The following is a 17791-nucleotide window of genomic DNA, read 5'->3' on the forward strand; positions in this document are numbered from 1 at the left end:
AGCTGGCTAGACCCCTGGCGTCCACCTTACGCATGCTTCAGACTAAGTGCTATCCAAATCTGGCCCTTTTCCATACGATCACTTCAGAAGCTTTTAGCTCGACTTGCCCTGACTGTGGGGCTGTTAGCAACCACGCACACATGCTCTTGCGATGCCCATCGTTACAGAGACGCAATCAGATCACGGAAGAAGAATGGAGCTCTGTCATCCAGAGCTCGGAACTTCCAATTCAAACTTGGGCTGTTCAGAGAGCCCACGATGCGGTGGTTAGGCTTGGCCTACCAGTCCCCACGTGGGAGCGACCTGCAGCTCTGGCCTCCGGCAAAGCTTCTCACGACGATGTAAATAAAGTTCGCTGTCTGTCTGTCTGTCTGTCTGTCTGTCTGTCTGTCTGTCTGTCTGTCTGTCTGTCTGTCTGTCTGTCTGTCTGTCTGTCTGTCTGTCTGTCTGTCTGTCTGTCTGTCTGTCTGTCTGTCTGTCTGTCTGTCTGTCTGTCTGTCTGTCTGTCTGTCTGTCTGTCTGTCTGTCTGTCTGTCTGTCTGTCTGTCTGTCTGTCTGTCTGTCTGTCTGTCTGTCTGTCTGTCTGTCTGTCTGTCTGTCTGTCTGTCTGTCTGTCTGTCTGTCTGTCTGTCTGTCTGTCTGTCTGTCTGTCTGTCTGTCTGTCTGTCTGTCTGTCTGTCTGTCTGTCTGTCTGTCTGTCTGTCTGTCTGTCTGTCTGTCTGCATTTCTTGACGAGCGATAACAAGGCGCCTAGGTGCCTTGTTATCGTCACAATCACCACTTGCGTCACAACCAGCCAGTCACACAAGTTTCACAATGCTTGCGGAAATTGCAAGTCATGGTGAAACGTTGCTCTTTTTTGTACCCTCTCGTCACTTACAACAATCTCACCCAGCATTATAAATTACTCAACAGAAACGTGTCGCTACCGCACAAAGCCCTCTATAGTGCACAAGAAGTCACGCACAGGCGGCTTCAGACGGGCACCTACCCACGCCCAGCCTTCCTGCTCAAGATATTTCCGGACGCGCACCCTCGAAATGCGTGTCGCGACCGTAAGGATATAGCTAGCCTTGCTCACATGCTCCGGGGTTGCCCGTTGGCGCCGGGTGCAAGGACCACCAATGAAAAGTGGGACTGAGCTCTGCGCAGCTCGGACCATGAATCACAGATTTGTGCTGTCCATCGGGCCCACGACTCGACGGAGGGGCATGTCCTCTTTGTACCGACGTGGGAGCGGCCCGCTGCGCACTAATCACGCGTACCGACGGATCTCAAGAAAGTTATTCATCCATCCATCCTAAAATGAACAATTTAGGCGTAATGTGTTATCGCAGCCACTCTAGGAGCGCTTGAATAGATTTATTATCGCGCGCCTTGGATGTGGGGAGCAAAGAATAACACAATGAATGAGTAGAAGATGCCCATATTAAAGGCAACCAGCGCAGAACACTGCATCACTTCAGTGCTGCTATTACAGGATTCCGAGAGTGACTAGCAGATGGAAAATCTCGAGAACACTTCACAAAAAGAAGTTGAAGTCTTGCTGCTCACCCTGCCCCCCATCGAGTAAGCCTCCGGAAATTGAGTCTCCCCGTTTATCGTAATCGTCGAATATGCCGTATCACAAATGCACCCATTCATGTATACGACGTTGTAGGCTAGAAGAAAAAATAAAGTAGTGCAATGCACGCATTTAGGTACACTTATTTTTTCGGCTCTGAGTCGCTTGTTTATAAATAGCAATACTTACACAGAAACGGCACCAGTCAAAGAAAAATTGGAGCCTCTTTGACAACACTTGTCTAATTGAAATGCGAATATTTAGGGTTACAGGAAATGAGGTTTATGAGGGTACGAATAAGTGAGCACAGGAAACGCAACCATAAGCTATGATTACTGCGAGGGATGAATGCGTTATGGCACCCGTTGATATTTCGCTGTTATCCGTAGACGTGGCCGGGAATATTCTTGCGTGCATAGTCTCGGCGTTTAATTGACAACGCAACCTCTTCTCATTTTATTTGATCATGCTAAATTTTTGTTGCTCTTAACGAGTCGTCTCATTCACACCAGAGCGTCACTTCCCCTGTGATCACTCAATCTAGCAAGGCGGCGTATACGAACCTTCCCTACACCTTAGGCAGGAATTGATGCAATAAATGTACGATGAGCCTACGTTTGCCTTCACAAAGGCAAGTCCACTTGCCGAAAACCTGGCTCCTGCTTTCAGCTTCATCTCGTTTTGTTCATCGTCTTGAATTTCCATCTCACACATTCCTCGTCTTTTCCGTGGATGTGCAAAGCCAGCGGCACAGAGCGCCACTTGAACTTTGGTAGATGAGACTCGCATTGTTGACGGTGAAGCTGAACGATCCGGGAGACATGGACATCTGTGATGTTCGCAGAGAATCTCGTGCTTGCTGCTCATTGTTCACGTGGTGCTTTGACCACCAGTAGCATGCGCTCAAACGCAAACCCATGTATGGTCAGTCCAGCAGATGCCCGTCAAATTTCGAATCGAGCAGCTAGAGGAGCAATCGCCGGCCTCCAAAACACAAGATGCCCAGACCCTATTTCAGTGAAATTTGCTCAACACAAAAGTTCGGAGGTTTAAGCAGTCCAATCGGACTACTTCCTTTTTTATTTTGCATGCTTTAAAATTTCAACAGCACCATGTGGAAGACTGAGCCGCCCTTGCTTGCACAACGATAATATTTTGTAAGTTTCGGATGCACTGTGCAATTAGGTCCCCTCAACGATGGCCTCTTTCAATATATTTGCGCAGCCAAAGTCACTCATGCGAAGCATTGCTGTCGTTGTTGTGTACACTATGTGGCCTTTTCGAGACGCTCTGATTACGATTACTTGCATTGCTGGATATTCAAATTTCTGATCTGGCTATTTTGTTGGACATACATTCACAATCTGTAAAGCATGCGTGTGTGGTGAGAACGGTATCCGCGAGGGTGGTATAGGCGCTACCGCACTATTTATCATCGACCGCTTAGTTTCGCAAGTTGTCATACGCATTTGCAAATCTGTGCACTAAGAGTGCGTAAACGTCTGCAAAATAAAGAATAACACTCTCCTAATTATGTTGTTTTCCTACGAGGTCATGCTGAGCGCTTTTGCGCTACTCAGCGAAGGCAACGTCGGAAGAGCGGGCTACCTACTAAGACGGGCATCATCTTATCTTCAACGTCCCAAAAAGTTCTCATGCCAACTTGGCTTACTGTGAAGTGCACGGTCTAACAGGTCGCGCATTGGGCTGCCGCGTTGGGGTAACCCTATTCGAACCGAACCATTGCATCAGCTACTGTTTTATCTGTGACGATTGGTGTGTGCCACAGTTGAATAAACTTCTTAGACGCCAACTTGGGCCACAAGCTGTTTAACGAACCTACGACAGCGCTCTAGTAGCAGACGCTCGCGATGTCCGCCAAGGAAGGAACCCGATCGACAAGTCGCGAGCTACGGACAGAACCCTCCATGCTACCGAGCCCAAACGGCAGCCTACTTCCCGGCTGGCCAGCCGCCTCTCCTAACCACCCCCGCTCACAATGAATGTACGCAGGCGCCCGCATAAATCGGCCGCCTACAAACCTCTTTCACGGCAAATTAGGCCACTGCCATATGCGTATGCGCCGCTGCATATACTGGGCCCCACTGCTCTAGGAGAAAAAGTGCTTAAAATAATTTTTTCCGGTGCTGGAAGAAACTTAACCTGCGTGGTGTACATTCAGACAGGATGCTTTCATAGACGTTCATACAAGATGGGCGCGTCACGTGAGCACTTCCCATAGAAGCTACTGGACGCGGCGCATCCAGAAGGCGCGAGGGAGTGCACGTTGGAGGCAGACACGCTTCGCACATGACGAATATCGGTGGCGACAATGCGATGTGTCGCTGTGTTGATTTAGTAATAATCGCGTCAGCGCGGACATTCATTGTGAGATGCGTTATGCCAGAATATTTGTTTTTATCTTTTAAAAGCAACAATGAAATGTTGTACCAGAGCTTTCCACTTTGTAGCATAGCCATGGTGTGCTCGCAGTAACGCCAGACCAGTGAAGCATCAGCGTAGTCATTAGAATAAAATGAACGTTTCTTCAAAGGCATAGAGTGTATCTATAAGTAGGCGAGTTGCAGGAAATTCAATACGTACCCATAAATACATACCCCATAAATATGTTTTCCAAGCGTGAAACAAAGCACACGAAATAAAAAAGAAAATTCGCGACTAGTTGACCATTCAAATATTATATCTAAAGCATACAATATTATTGTGTTAACCACAGATTTGCATGACACAGCTGATCTGCGAGATATAATTTAGGAAAAGGTTCCCCAGCAAAGTATCTGTTTGACGTAAATATTAAACTAATGTAAACCATATTCATTTAAGTTTAACAGGCACTGTTTACAGTGCAGCGACATCTGTTTGCTGACCGGCAACAGATTTTAATAGTTTAACACGCTTCGATTGTTTTGAAAGACATAAGTTTGCCCATATTGAAAACATGTGAAGCTGGACATAAGTTTTTGTAGTGTGAACAGAATTTCGCTTCCTCTCTTAAATGCAATAATCATCGTTAAAATTGGTCGAGTGATTGTTTCAAAAGTGCATTTCACGCGCATTTGAATAGGTCGATCGCAGATGGCTGTGATCTAATTCTTTCTCCAAAGCGCAGTACCACACATTGTGGCGGCGAAAATAACCAGGATGCTAAATGGGTGTAGAAACTTCGACTGCCTGCACGAATATTCTTCGTTCAGCGCTAGAAAATTTTTACTAACATGCATAGGCTGCTGGGAGCGCTCGTTCCAGTCGAGATGATCCCGAAAGGCATTCGCAATGCCGAATCTGGGATTGTATCCATCATTTGGAAAGCACTCGCTGTCAGCAGACTGAAAGGTCACCAATTCTGCCGCTTCAGCGAGGTTGGTGAGTTCATTTATCGTCTGACGTTGAGATATTTCCACATCTGCTTGGAATTTTGCTATTTCTGGTTTCAATTCACGGTGATTGGCCTCCGTGGTACCCTCGTCATGGACCAATCGTTCAGTGGCGTTACCTTTCGCAGTTTCAGTTGATGTGATGAGCAACTGAAAGAGATAGGTACCATCGAAAGGACCTTCATTACTGAGCTCTTACCTGAGCTACGTATCACATGTGCGGACGCTTGTCGCGACAAATCAGTGGACTAATCCGCTGTTACGTTTGCATATCAAATGAAAATTCTGCAGTAATAGTGGCACAATCTTTGGCCCAAAAAATATCGTCCCCTGTCTTTAACCAGCAGCTGAAAATTACTCGAACATATATTTTTACTAACCTAGCAAGTGTTCTTGTCCCCAAATTATTCCTTGTAATGTCACAAACCGGCTTTCCATGTTTATATTCTTGTGAAAACGATTATGCACTTCCGCGCACAAAATGAAAGAAGCACCTAAATAATAATCACTTCTCCGTTGCAACTGTTATTTTCAACAGAAATTATGCGGACACATGAACCATGTCCACGCAATTAGCGCTGTCATCGCGCTGTCGCGCTACCGCGGTATGCGTCCTTCGCGCGTGGCTGGTTAGACGGTTGCGAGAAGAGCGCAGTGCACTTGCCTGCAAAAACGACAAAACCCAAGTGCGCACGCCGTCCCATCGCAGTCAATTGCCAAAAGAGCGGAATGAGCTCAGGCCTAAACCATCCTCTGTTTGTGCGCATTGTGAGCATTGCGAGCATTGTGCGCATTAGCGTTCATGCACGGAATGTTTACAGGACACGGCCTCATATCTTGCAGCTTGAAGGTATGACTCCTGCAAGCGACTGTCGGCGTTCCTCATTACGGCAACGTCGTGAGTCGCCTTGTCTATAGATACCTGGTTTGTAAATATCGCTCATTACTGTGCTGCTAATCTGCTATTGCAAACTCTAAAATATTGCACAATGTGCGCAGTTGACGCAGAAAGCTCGGTTTTTTTACAAATTAGCAACGTGTTTATACCGATGTGTCTAATGTAATGTGTTTAACTGGATGTGTGGACTTCGTCAGGCAGTTGGTATTTAGCCTTCCCCATAAAATACCGATATACGGTACATACGTAGACCCATGTAAATCTGGTGCACGTTCCAGCTGCACAGCAGCACTTGATTCGGGTGCCAAGGCACTTTGCGCCAGCGTATCGACCCCACGTATCGCTGAAACACCGTCCAAGGAGGTCGAGCACAACTGTATGCATCTCTGTCAATGGGCAAAAGTTCATATAAAGGCGATAGCGTCGATTAGCCCGTTGAAGAGAAGTTTATTTCGACAAGCTTAATCAGAAAAATTTAGGTGCACTTGATGTGCAGAACAAAGAACCACAATGTCACATTACATCAACACCTAAGGCACATTACGATGATACATACAAGTATGGCAGGATTAAGTTGTCAGTAGGGCAACGGCTGCACAGTAATGCCGCCATTGCGGAGTTTCATAAAGCCTGTCGACCATTTCCGCAGGAACTGGTCTTCACTTAGGTTCATCATATCTCCGAAAGCCTGTTCATACATGTTTTTGCGTAAGTAGCGTAGTAACGGGTTTCAACGCGGCGGCAACGCTGCATATTTTCTTGTGTCAAGTGCTTTGTTACTAGTAATTTGCACACCTCCGTGTCCGGTTTGTAAACTACATGTACACTTGGTAAAGTTGGTCTAATTGATTGAAGACTTCGGCATCCATATATATAACATCGCGGTGCCTGTTCCACCGTAGTTTGTGTTCTTACTCCTGATAAAGAGAGCTACCTGGACGTTCCTAGGAAATAGTTGACAACTTTCCCGCCTGGTATTCAGGACTGTTTACGAGGTCGGGAAAACCTGGCGATGCGAGGACGGAGCTAATCGTTCTGATACTCGAGATGCTAAGTCCAGCCAGGCTCGTTGGAACCGAAGGAGCTGATGTGTCCGCAATGTTGTCTTGTCTTCCCGAAGGAAAAAACCACAGGGTGCAGCTAGCGTCTGTGAAGCTTTGCTTGGTGTGCGAGCTATGCGTGCAACGTAGTAAAAAGCCTCGTAAATGCCAGATTTTTTGTAGCTGCGCTTGGCTAGCGACAATGGGAACTTTGCTTCCACTGACGTCTTACACAGGTCTGAACAGGTAGGTCTAATATGCCACTTTCCTAGACGCGAGGAAAACTACCCCCAGGACTTTAATCCCTGCTACCCACTCAAGATCTTCAAGGGCACATGTAATGTTGCCAAATACCATCGCCTTACTTCTGTCTTAATTCAGAAGGGCTCCGGATAATACATAGTAGTCGTTGAACAAAGAAGACATAGTAGCTGTATTCGTTTCTTCAAAAGAGGGGCGCGTCGTCCGTATGCGTAGAAACCTTTATGTTTCCTTGGCCTGGCAAGGGAAAAACACGTATCGCTGGGCAAAGTGAAGTGCTGAGCAGGAAAGGGTCAATACATACAACGAACAGGTGAGGGCTCACTGAACGAACTTGCCTAAACCCGTGTGTGACCGCGAAAGAATCGCTCAGGCAACCGTAGACGAGCAGGTTGGCCGGAAACCCGAGTACAAAGGCCGATTTTATCTTCTAATTCGGCGTGAAAACCGAATGTTTCCAGCATGCCAAATATATACCAACACTCAACACGATCGAAAGCTTTCACTTGGTCCAGTGAAACAAAGCATCTTGTGTGTTTGAAGCGAAGGTATAACATCCCTTGTCAATGCTAGAGATGAAAAATTGCTTGGCCTGGCACGCTACGCATATGCGCCCGGATGATTACACGCTACACATATGCGTTTGGCCGATTATGTCAGGAACGGCGCTAATGTTCTTCTCTAGCATTGACGTGACTGTTAGCGGTGAGAATTTGGAGTGGTGCCCTCTCGCGAGTGACGTCACAGCCAGGACGCCGCTCCCTCCGGCTCGCTCGGCTGCCGCGCTCGCGCTTGTTTTCTTGGTGCGTGCTTGGGGTATTAGTGGCTTGAGCCGCACTTACAGAGAGATTTCGGATTATTTCTGTTGCAGTGTGTGGACCACAGTTTCTTCTTTGAAATCGCGTGAGTCATTAAAATTTGCGACTTGGATATTGCAAGCTATGTAGCGCTGAAGGGGTCTACTGGTCTTGCAATGCATATACGCGCCCTGTCCGTTCATAAATTTTACTTAAATATAACATCTGCGAGTTCAACACGCGAAGTTATTTATGATGCTCCTCTAAACACTTAACATTTTCTTATTACTTGAGTATGAGAGACATATCATTTTCCGTGGAAGAAATACCTTGAAATTTGGTGTCAACATTAAAAATCCGTGTTAGGAGCAGGCCCTGTGAAGTTTCCATCATATTTCTTATCACTCTGCTGAGTTGTTTTAATCAAATGTGGCAACTGTATTAAGGCCTAAATGGAAGATGCAGGTGCGAATTTTGTGTGATAAAGTTTGGTATATTCAGCGTTATCTGAACTAGGCACACAGAAACGCATTGGCGGTTAACACGACGGCGCATCGTGTATAGTATACATATACTTCACGAATACCGTAACAGCAATCACATGAAAGAAAATTACGTGTTTAAGATAGAAAAGTAATCAAATGCAAGCGATGAAATGTGTCGTAGTGACCCTCAGTAGCTTTTATCGATGATATCGCACACACATCCTGCAACGGAAGCAACCGAATGTCGTAATGGCGAGGCGCGCTTTGTTCGCGACACCCAGCAGTCCCCTACAACTTTGAAATGAAACCATATAGTAGCTCTTTACAGCTCCAATTACAATGCCTATAGCATACTCGAGGCACTACAGTGCACTTTAGGCTGCGTTGAAATGAAAAATGCAAGTACATCCTGCCACAACATGTGTCAATCCTGCGTTGTTTGATTACACAGACTGAAAATTATTTGCTTCGTCAGTGCATAAAAGAAACCCTCGCGTACCGGTCTCTTAAAGACACCAGAAGTCTCATATGAACACTTATTTGATCTCCACTGGGAAACAATATCTTAAATATGTGCAACACAACTAATGAATGGGCCTTCGGCTTCTTGCTGGCTGCAGCGAACCGGTCCAATAGGCATATTTCACTCAAACATTTAACCGGAGCATCATGTGTCAGTTCTCCAAACAGATTCATCGTGTCTGTTTCCCAACCGCAAAGCACCGGTAAATAGTGAGTTGAACGGGTACCACGGAAAGGGAATAATTATTGGTACATTCCTTTCTGTGTGCTGCAAACAGCTGTAAACCTCAATATGCTTTGCTTCAACTTACCGGCACTTAAATTTTACAGGTGAAGAAGGGCCTAATTTTGAGAACCAATTAAAAACGTCACTGGTGCTCTCCGAATATAAACTGCAGCCACCGTCTAGCCACCGGGATGCTGCTCACACCACTGCGGATGAACAAATCTAGACGTAATTCATCCGTTGCAATAGAGGCCGCCCACAGGGAAAAACCCCTGCCGGGGGAGTTTATGGACATCAGCCTAGGATGAAGCTCGCGCTAGCATCAGTGAGAGCTCAACAAATAGGATTAGTAAAGCCTAATGTCACCCAAAACCTGGCCAATTGACAGAAGCCGCAGCGAACGCTTGCGCCGAAGGTGAGCTCTCCGTTTTTTTTTTCTTTCTCACGCGCGGCGGATGCCCCGGTGGCTGCGAGCATCATCTGGATGGAGTTGCAAGGAACCGAGCGGGGCGTGCCGCTCCCATTAAGACAAATCCCAGACGGCAGCTGGAAAAGGGGTTTGTGTTTGAGTTTCCGAATAACAGTAATAAGTTCTCCCGTATATTCAAACTATAACATGACGCTATCATTTCTGTAACTTATGTGCACGTCGCATTTACGAATTTTCTGACGCATTTTACTTTGACAAATTACCCGCCGTGGTTGCTCAGTGACCGTGATGTGGCGCTGGAGAGCACGAGGTCGCGGGATAGAATCCAGGCCATGGCGGCCGCATTTCGATGGGGGCGAAATGCGAAAGCACCCGCGTACTTAGATTTAGGTGCACGTTAAAGAACCCCAGGTGGTCCAAATTTCTGGAGTCCTCCACTACTGAGTGCCTTATAATGAGAAAGTGGTTTTGGCACGTAAAACTCCATTGTGGCATTTTTTTTTACAAATTCAATTAATTCAGTAACGCCTATGCGCTAAGCGGAGGGCCTACGTGGTTCGGTATCATTTTTATCATGCAGACCATGGTGGCGACACTGCGCGCCGATACCGCATATGGGGAACCAGCGCTGGCCAGGAGGCGCTACGACATTTTTCATGCGTTACTAAAATATGCTGAAACCGTCCGATAGGGAGGCTACGAAGATGGCACGACATATTTAGCGATAAGAAACGTGCGCCTGTATCAATGTTTGTCTAGCCCGATGCGGCCAGCCAAGTTCTGTCCATGGCCATGCGCGCTGCGTAGAGCGCATGCGCTGCTACGTCCTAGCACGTCGGTTCCCTGCCGTTTGAGGAGCCGTGAAAAGTGTGACTCAAGACAATCGGTGAATTTGCTGACACGAAATCACTGCGTGTGCTACTGGAAACTGTGTCTACCGCTCGCTAGGCTGTGTGTTACGGCGCTGCTGTCGGCACGCGAAGCTTCAGCGCTGGTTGCCCATACTGCGACACGAGGCCCTTAGCGCTATCCCGTTCTGATTCATCTTGAAGGCAAGGGAAAATGACAGTAAAGCTTAGCATGAGAAAGTTGGAGTTGTTTGAAAATTGTGCACCGCGAGATACTTCACCCAGAACCCATGAAAGCGAACACACTGGATCGTGTTATCTACCCGTGCTTCCCTTATTTCACACCCGCGCAACAGTTGCTTTACGCTATCTCATTGCTGTCCCTTCACTCTACACCATTTCCGTCCTATCTTGCCACAAAACAATAATCGTGGTCGGTCTTGTCCGCATTGCTTTCTTTAACGCTGGAAGCCCGGTGCTTTCAAGCCACGAACGGCATGCGCGATATCAGCGGGACAGAAGATTCTCGACAGGAATGTAGCGACCGCAATGTTATCAAGAATGGACACGCAAGCGAGACAGATGATGATGCTTGTGTGGAAAAACAGTCGCACCCTTTGGGGTCCATATTGGCCGCACAACGATAATCGTCATCTGTCTGGCTTGCGTTTCCTTTCTTGGAAACGCTTCGCTATCGACTGTCTGTCGAGAATGCTCTGTCATGCGGATAACGCGCTTGCCGTCCGCGACTTAAAAAGTACCGGGCCCGCCGTCTTTAAAAAAGAAATGCATTTCCTTTTTTTTAGGTTGCGAGCCCGGTACATCCACGAACGACACGCGCGTTAACAGCATGACAGAGCATTAGTGGCAGGAAAGAGACGCGCGCAGCGTTTTCAAGAAAAATGCAATGCAGGCAAGACAAATGGCGATTGTCGTTGTGTGTCAAACGTGCACGCCAAAGGCGGCAAATGTTTTTGGAGTGCTTCTGAGCATAGCCACGTTAGTACAGTGCACTGGGAAGCTCTATCTACTTCCTGGCTCATCCCGATGCTCGGGTGTCTGATGACTGAAACAGGCAAGACGAAGATGAGACAATGTCGCTGACTCAATCGATAGCACGGTGAAGCACGGTTTAACTTTAAGCGCATCAAAGATAAATGCTGTCGCCTCAGCCAAAAAGGCTCTGAGGTGAGTGTGTACACCGGGAGTGCACCCACGGCCGCGCTCCCGGTTTAGCCAGATAAAACGTAGCCTTCGAGATTTGTTTCTACTCGATGAGAGCCACCTCTTGAGCGTGGATTATGGCGCCACCTATAGCCCAAACACAGACAAGTCGCACATTTTCAGTAGCTCAAATATAGCCACACAGCCGAGTCAATCAAGTCGATGCCAAAATTTTTTTTCTTTGCCCAATTGGCTATATATAGCCAAACCTGGCAACCCTGTGGCGGAGTCGCAGTAGCACCGCTCCCTCCCGCGCTGCCTTCCTACGTTCCTTCACAAATAGGGCGCTAGATTTAGCTGTGATCATTAGTTGCCCCTGCGCCGCCGGACTCCGCAAACGTCACAGATGGCTTTCAAGAGAAGGCGGCAAGGGGGGGCGCACCGCCCCGAGTAGAGCGCGCCCTCCCCACGGAGGACGTTGTCCGCTTCGCAGATGGCTTTCCAGATCAGCAGTCTGTCCGCGCGCGCGAGAGGCACGGAAGAAAAACGGCCCTTCTCCCAGAGCCTTGCGCGTTAGGAAAGACGGCGCGCTATGTCATTATCGTGTGCGACCTTTAGCCGCGATCTTCGGCTCACCCTCGCGTTTTCACTCGCACCTACAGCATAATGCGCGCGGCGACGATTTCATCGCAATCGGACATAATACGGAACCTGACAGCGACGGAGACGGCTGAAATGCGATATCGCAATAATGCGGCGTTAACACAATTTCTTTGAATATTATTAAAATTCCCAGACGGCCGGATTTAAACACAGGACTTCTAGCTCACCAACCTGTTATTGAAGCCATTACGCCACAGAACCAAGCTTCGAGAAGTGGCATAACATAGCCATTCTGGTGGGCAAGCTAGCGCGTTGGGACAATTTGGGGCGTTGAGATATCGGCGCATCGGAAATATCACCAGTACAACACGGCACTATTAATCACCACTAACATATATATATATATATATATATACACATATATATATATATATATATATATATATATATATATATATATATATATATATATATATATATATATATATATATATATATATATATATATATATATATATAGGAGGAACGTGGTGTGTGGGCCTCCCCTGCGTGAGTAGCACAAAAAGCTTTATAGCATTAAAGTCCTGCGATAAGCGGCTGCAGCACGGCGAGCACCCGCAAAGCACTTTTAACGGCCGGATTCTGGAGACCACCGATAATCACGCCAATTCACTCTACCAGGTGCTTCAACATTTTCTGAATGCTTTCCTTCTCACTGTGTCCATCTCTTTGCTTGCCCGTATTGTCATCGGTTTGATTGGCCCTATCATTCTTGGCTTCATGGCGCAGAGGACCCCTAAGGCACGCTGGCATGGCCGCGGGCCTAGAGGGTAGCAAATGTAAATAAAGGTTCGACGAAAGTTCGTCTGGTCAGGCATGAAATGAAGGAATTACGGTCACTTACCGTAATTCAAATTATTCATCAGACTTGGTCAGACTTGGTCAAATTATTCATCAGACTTGGTCAGTGGCAGCAAATGGCATTCCGTGTCTGTATAAGCAGGTGGAGATGAATGTCATCGACTTTGCATTACTAGTATACGCCGTTACCGTCATCGATGCACGCACAGGCAGGTGTGGTCGTGGTGCCTGTGCCCCGCTATGTAGTTCTTCGGAAGTGAGTTTGTGACGCGTCTTCCACGAGCGTTCGTCACTTTGGGGAGTAGATTGAGCAGCCTCTTTACGTTAAGGTTGGTTTCTTGCCATTTTCCGAAGAATACGGACTCCTCATTTCACCTTTGGGCATTCCTTCGAAGTTGCTTCATGAGAGCCATTGCATTTGGGACATTTAAATGAAGACAAATCACAGTCGGTGGTATCATGCTCGCCACCGTAACGCAAGTAGGCGGCTTTACTTCTACAAGCAGTGCTGACGTGCCCTATCGTTAGACATTTTCGGCTCAGAACAGGCCACGGAACGAGTGGTCATACATGGTCTATCACGTAGCCCAGTTTAACAAACACTGTCAATGTCGAAGAAGAAAATATTAACTTGATACATCGGGAGTTCCCAAGGCGGTGAATCTCAAGAATGCGTACCGATGACCTCAAAAGACTCTTGAGGTCCGCATGCTTCATTATGAGCTCCACGTCGGAAATCACACCAGTCATTGTCTCCTTACCGTAAGTAGTAAAGGAGCGGACGGGAATTGCGCTTTATTATGGAATGGTCTTTAACATCAACGGTATTGCGGAATTTCTCACATCTATTGTCCGGATGTTCCTACGAACGTTGATCCTGATCTTATTTATTTGCCCAGTGGCGACACTTTCAAAATTTTCGGTTAGAAACTGCCTGCTCAGAGAATTGATGCTGTGTGACGTTGAGAGCGGCACATAAGCCACCATGAAGGTTTCCTGCTCACTCCGATTCAATGAAGTCGCTTCAGTCGACATACGGCGCATGTTCTTCATACGGCGGCCCATGGCTAAGATGTATTCGCTGTCAGAGTCTATGGCCTCTGGCAGTGAGCTCTCCCTTGAATCCAGCTACCAGAGGCACGTCGTCCAAAAATGAGCGATGAAGCAGACGACTCACCTTGTTCAGGTGGTCGTGGGTACATCTTGCTCTTCCTTGATGAAAAAGACTATCACGAAAATTGCAGAAATGTAAAAAATGGCGTAACAACAAGAAAAATTTATGAATATATAGTACCAACATGGCCAAGCCATCATGAAATAAGCAAGTACCTTTGGCTTGCCAACGACTTCGGAGAACGCTGCATAATGTCATGACGGAAGGGCGAGAAACCAAATTTTTGTAGTATCTGACACGAGGTCATAAATCTCTGTTGCATCCTGTGCAGTAATATTTAACTCACATGTTCACAGCACCTTAACAACAAATGGACAACGTGTTCTTAGAAGGTTAAAAGCGTATTTCAGGGCCCCTTGTAGGCTACAAACTGTGTTGCTCGCACGTACGTTTGACGTAATTATAGATATCGAGAAAACAATGCTAAAGCTAATTTGAGACAGAACGGTACAAATCCCACGCCCTCAGTGAATCGATACAAGTGATGGTTTTTTTAGCTGTTTGCTTTGATTGACAATATTACACAGTGATGTTGGCGGCAAACTTTAATTATTCAGAGCTTAGGCCAATCGCAGATTGACGAGTTCATGTTGAACGTTATCTTGTGTAAGGGCTATTCGACTGGGTAGTACAGAGAACACACCACTAGTCGTGTTCATTTGAGGCGTTGTTGTGCGACGTTGTTGATAACCTTTCAAAAGGGTAGTATTGTCATGGCCTCACATGGCACATCGCATTGTGGTACAAATGTTTACCTTTAGTGGAATTATTGGGCTGTAGTTCTGAAAGCCACAATCAGATTATGAGGCATGGCGCGGAATTATGCGGCGTGCAGAAGATGATCTTAATGATCACTATATAAGGGCGATGTGATGATTGCCATGGTGATAACGGATTAGATATAGTTGCAAGTGGACTTCATCTGGAGCTGTCGCGGATGAACCGTGGCGCTCGAGCTAGGACCTCGCAATAAAGTGCATGGTAGAAACACCGCATTCTTACTCATAACTCACCCAGGTAGGCATTTGCTTTCATCTACTTCGACTAGATATTCATTCGCCATCGAACTTTTTATTAATATTTTTATTTCTTCTGCTATTTCTTTAAGGCTTACTGTGTAAATTGATATGTTTTTCATTTATGATATTCTACCTTTTACTTTTACTTTTCTGTTCTTCTCGTAATACCATTTGATTTTTTGGTTAGCTCAAGTAGTGGGTGCGTGCCATTCTTTGAGGAAATTCTGGGCCATCAAGGCTGCACGAGCAAAAATCTTACTAATATTATTCATAATTTACTTTACTCAAGTTCAAGTAGAGCCTTTTTTTTTCTTTTTTTTAAACGTACCTCTCAACGCAAGGCTTACTATAGTATTGATAAATACTTTATCTCATGTATTCGTAGTTTATTTTTCATCTTGGATCATTTGTTTTCTTTTCTTTTTTGGGGTTATTTACTTAAGTACCAATTTATTTCATTTTATTTTTTGAATTCTAGAAGAGTTGACAGTTGGGCTAGTTGGGCGTCCATATTTGAAGTAGTAGCTTAGCGCAAATAAACCACACACACAAGGAAGACAGACAAGGACAAGCGCTACTCACAACTGTTTGACACTTGTGAGTAGCGCTTGTCCTTGTCTGTCTTCCTTGTGTTTGTGGTTTATTTGTGCTAATCGACTACTTCAAATATTTTTTGAATCATATTACCACCCTGTTCGGGGCTTATCCCCCTCAGTGGGTTTGTGCCAGTAACTGAGGCTTCATCATCATCGTCGTCATCATCATCATCATCAACACGTCCGGTAGCATTCGGATTTTCCGTGAGAGTACAAGAAGAATGGTTGCGTAATCGGCCGACGTTCTCCGTTTGAGCTGAGTAACACTGAATCTCTCCCTTCATGTTTATTTTTATTGCTTGCCTCCATATTTTCGTTTTTCGCAGGGCTTTTCTCTGGTAGACAGGCTAGCTGGTGTTGGCGCTTCTTCATTCATTCACGCGGGCCGACATCGCTCTGGACGGCTTCCATTCCGATACTTTGGAATTGGCCTTTTCGCTCCGAGCTATGTATAGGTATATGTTTAAATTGTTTGCAGGCTAATCTCAACTGTAGGCCCTTCCCTATGGTACTTACTGACTTAAGTATTCTTCCGTTGCAGAACCTCCTCTTGTCGAACGCCACTGAGGGTCATAAGTTCAAAAAAGGTGGAATAGCGTGCTTTGTGCCAGCCGAGGCCTGCACTCAAGCATCCCTGAGGTCCTTATCAGCTGATAAAACGGTAAGCCAGCTACTGCTCTGCCTATTAGCTGCATTGACACAAGACTGCGATATATATATATATATATATATATATATATATATATATATATATATATATATATATATATATATATATATATATATATATATGAGGCAGTCGCAGTAAAGTTCGCCATAGTTGATTAGTGACTAAGGTGTTGGGCTGCTACGCAAGACGTCGCGGACTGCAATCCCAGCCACAGCTGCTGTATTTCGATAGGGGCGAAATGCGAACACACCTGTGTACTTAGATTTAATTACCCGGTAAAGAAGCACTGGTGTTCCAACTTTGAGCAGTCCCCCACTAAGGCGTGCCTCGTTATGAAATCCTTGTTTTCACACCTAAAACCCAACATGCTATTTTATTTTCGTTTAGTGCCAGTAAACTGGTACTCGTTTTTTTTTGGAGCACTAATGACCATTGATAACCATTGCTAACAAAAAGAATTTTTTTTGCGTGCAATAAGTACTAAAAGGAGACGTATTTCTGAAATTCTATTTAATTTCAACAGTACGCGAGTTTTCTGAATGTAGGGTTGAAGTAGGAGGTCAACTTGTTGTATGTTTATTGATTTTCTTACTACTTTTTCACTTCGCGTACGCTTTCCACGCAGATAAGGTTCGTTACGAAAGTGCTTACAAACTAAAGGAATACAGCAGCAGCGCCTGCTTTCTATGTTGCATGCGCGAAATGTTTCGGGGCGCATGTATAGTTTCTATGGCAGTCTTAGGTTAGAGGCTTGCTGCATTTCAATGTATCATCGCCGCAAATGTTGAAAAAGAACAAGACTGTTTGCAGATACTTGCAATCAAAGTGATGGCAGACGGAGGTTGCACATTAAGCTTGCCGAATAGCGATAAGTAGATTATCAGTGACTCTTCACATAATATTTTTTTATTATTTTTTAGAGTGAACCCCTCTTGACAAGCATCTCTTTAAAAATGCTCTCCTCAATGCAATGAAGGGAATTTCCTGACAAATGATTTCACGACGAGTAAAAGTAGGACAAATTTCGATTTGGTGTAGAATAGTTGTTAGATGTGGCGTAGTTCAAGTGTTACAGGGTTCCTGAAGCGGTTTATTTTCTACGCCTAGATGGGGAGGGTACATTTCATGAAATGCTTTCTCCAAAGAATTTCATTTCGGAGCGTTGAATAACGCCAGTTCGAAAGGGTAAACATTGCTCTCCCTTCGTGACGAAGGTCCCCTCCGTCACGAAAGAAATT

General features: G+C 45.8%; 1 protein-coding gene across 11 annotated transcripts in view; it reads left to right on the plus strand.

Moving 5' to 3' along the window:
* The first annotated feature begins 16052 nt into the window (after positions 1–16052).
* Positions 16053–17791, plus strand: part of LOC135913650 (calcium-activated chloride channel regulator 1-like) — a 164190-nt gene continuing 162451 nt past the window's right edge. For 8 of the 11 annotated variants that reach the window (XM_070541100.1, XM_070541106.1, XM_070541108.1 and 5 more), the window contains exons 1-2: positions 16076–16338; positions 16425–16544. The gene's annotated coding sequence lies outside the window, so the exon portion shown is untranslated. Of the gene's footprint in view, positions 16339–16424; positions 16545–17791 lie in introns of all 11 variants that reach the window. The other 3 variants (XM_070541101.1, XM_070541102.1, XM_070541103.1) reach the window with 3 other exon arrangements.

The sequence above is a fragment of the Dermacentor albipictus genome, chromosome 6 (genome assembly GCF_038994185.2).
Source record: "Dermacentor albipictus isolate Rhodes 1998 colony chromosome 6, USDA_Dalb.pri_finalv2, whole genome shotgun sequence".
NCBI classification, from domain to species: Eukaryota; Metazoa; Arthropoda; class Arachnida; order Ixodida; family Ixodidae; genus Dermacentor; species Dermacentor albipictus.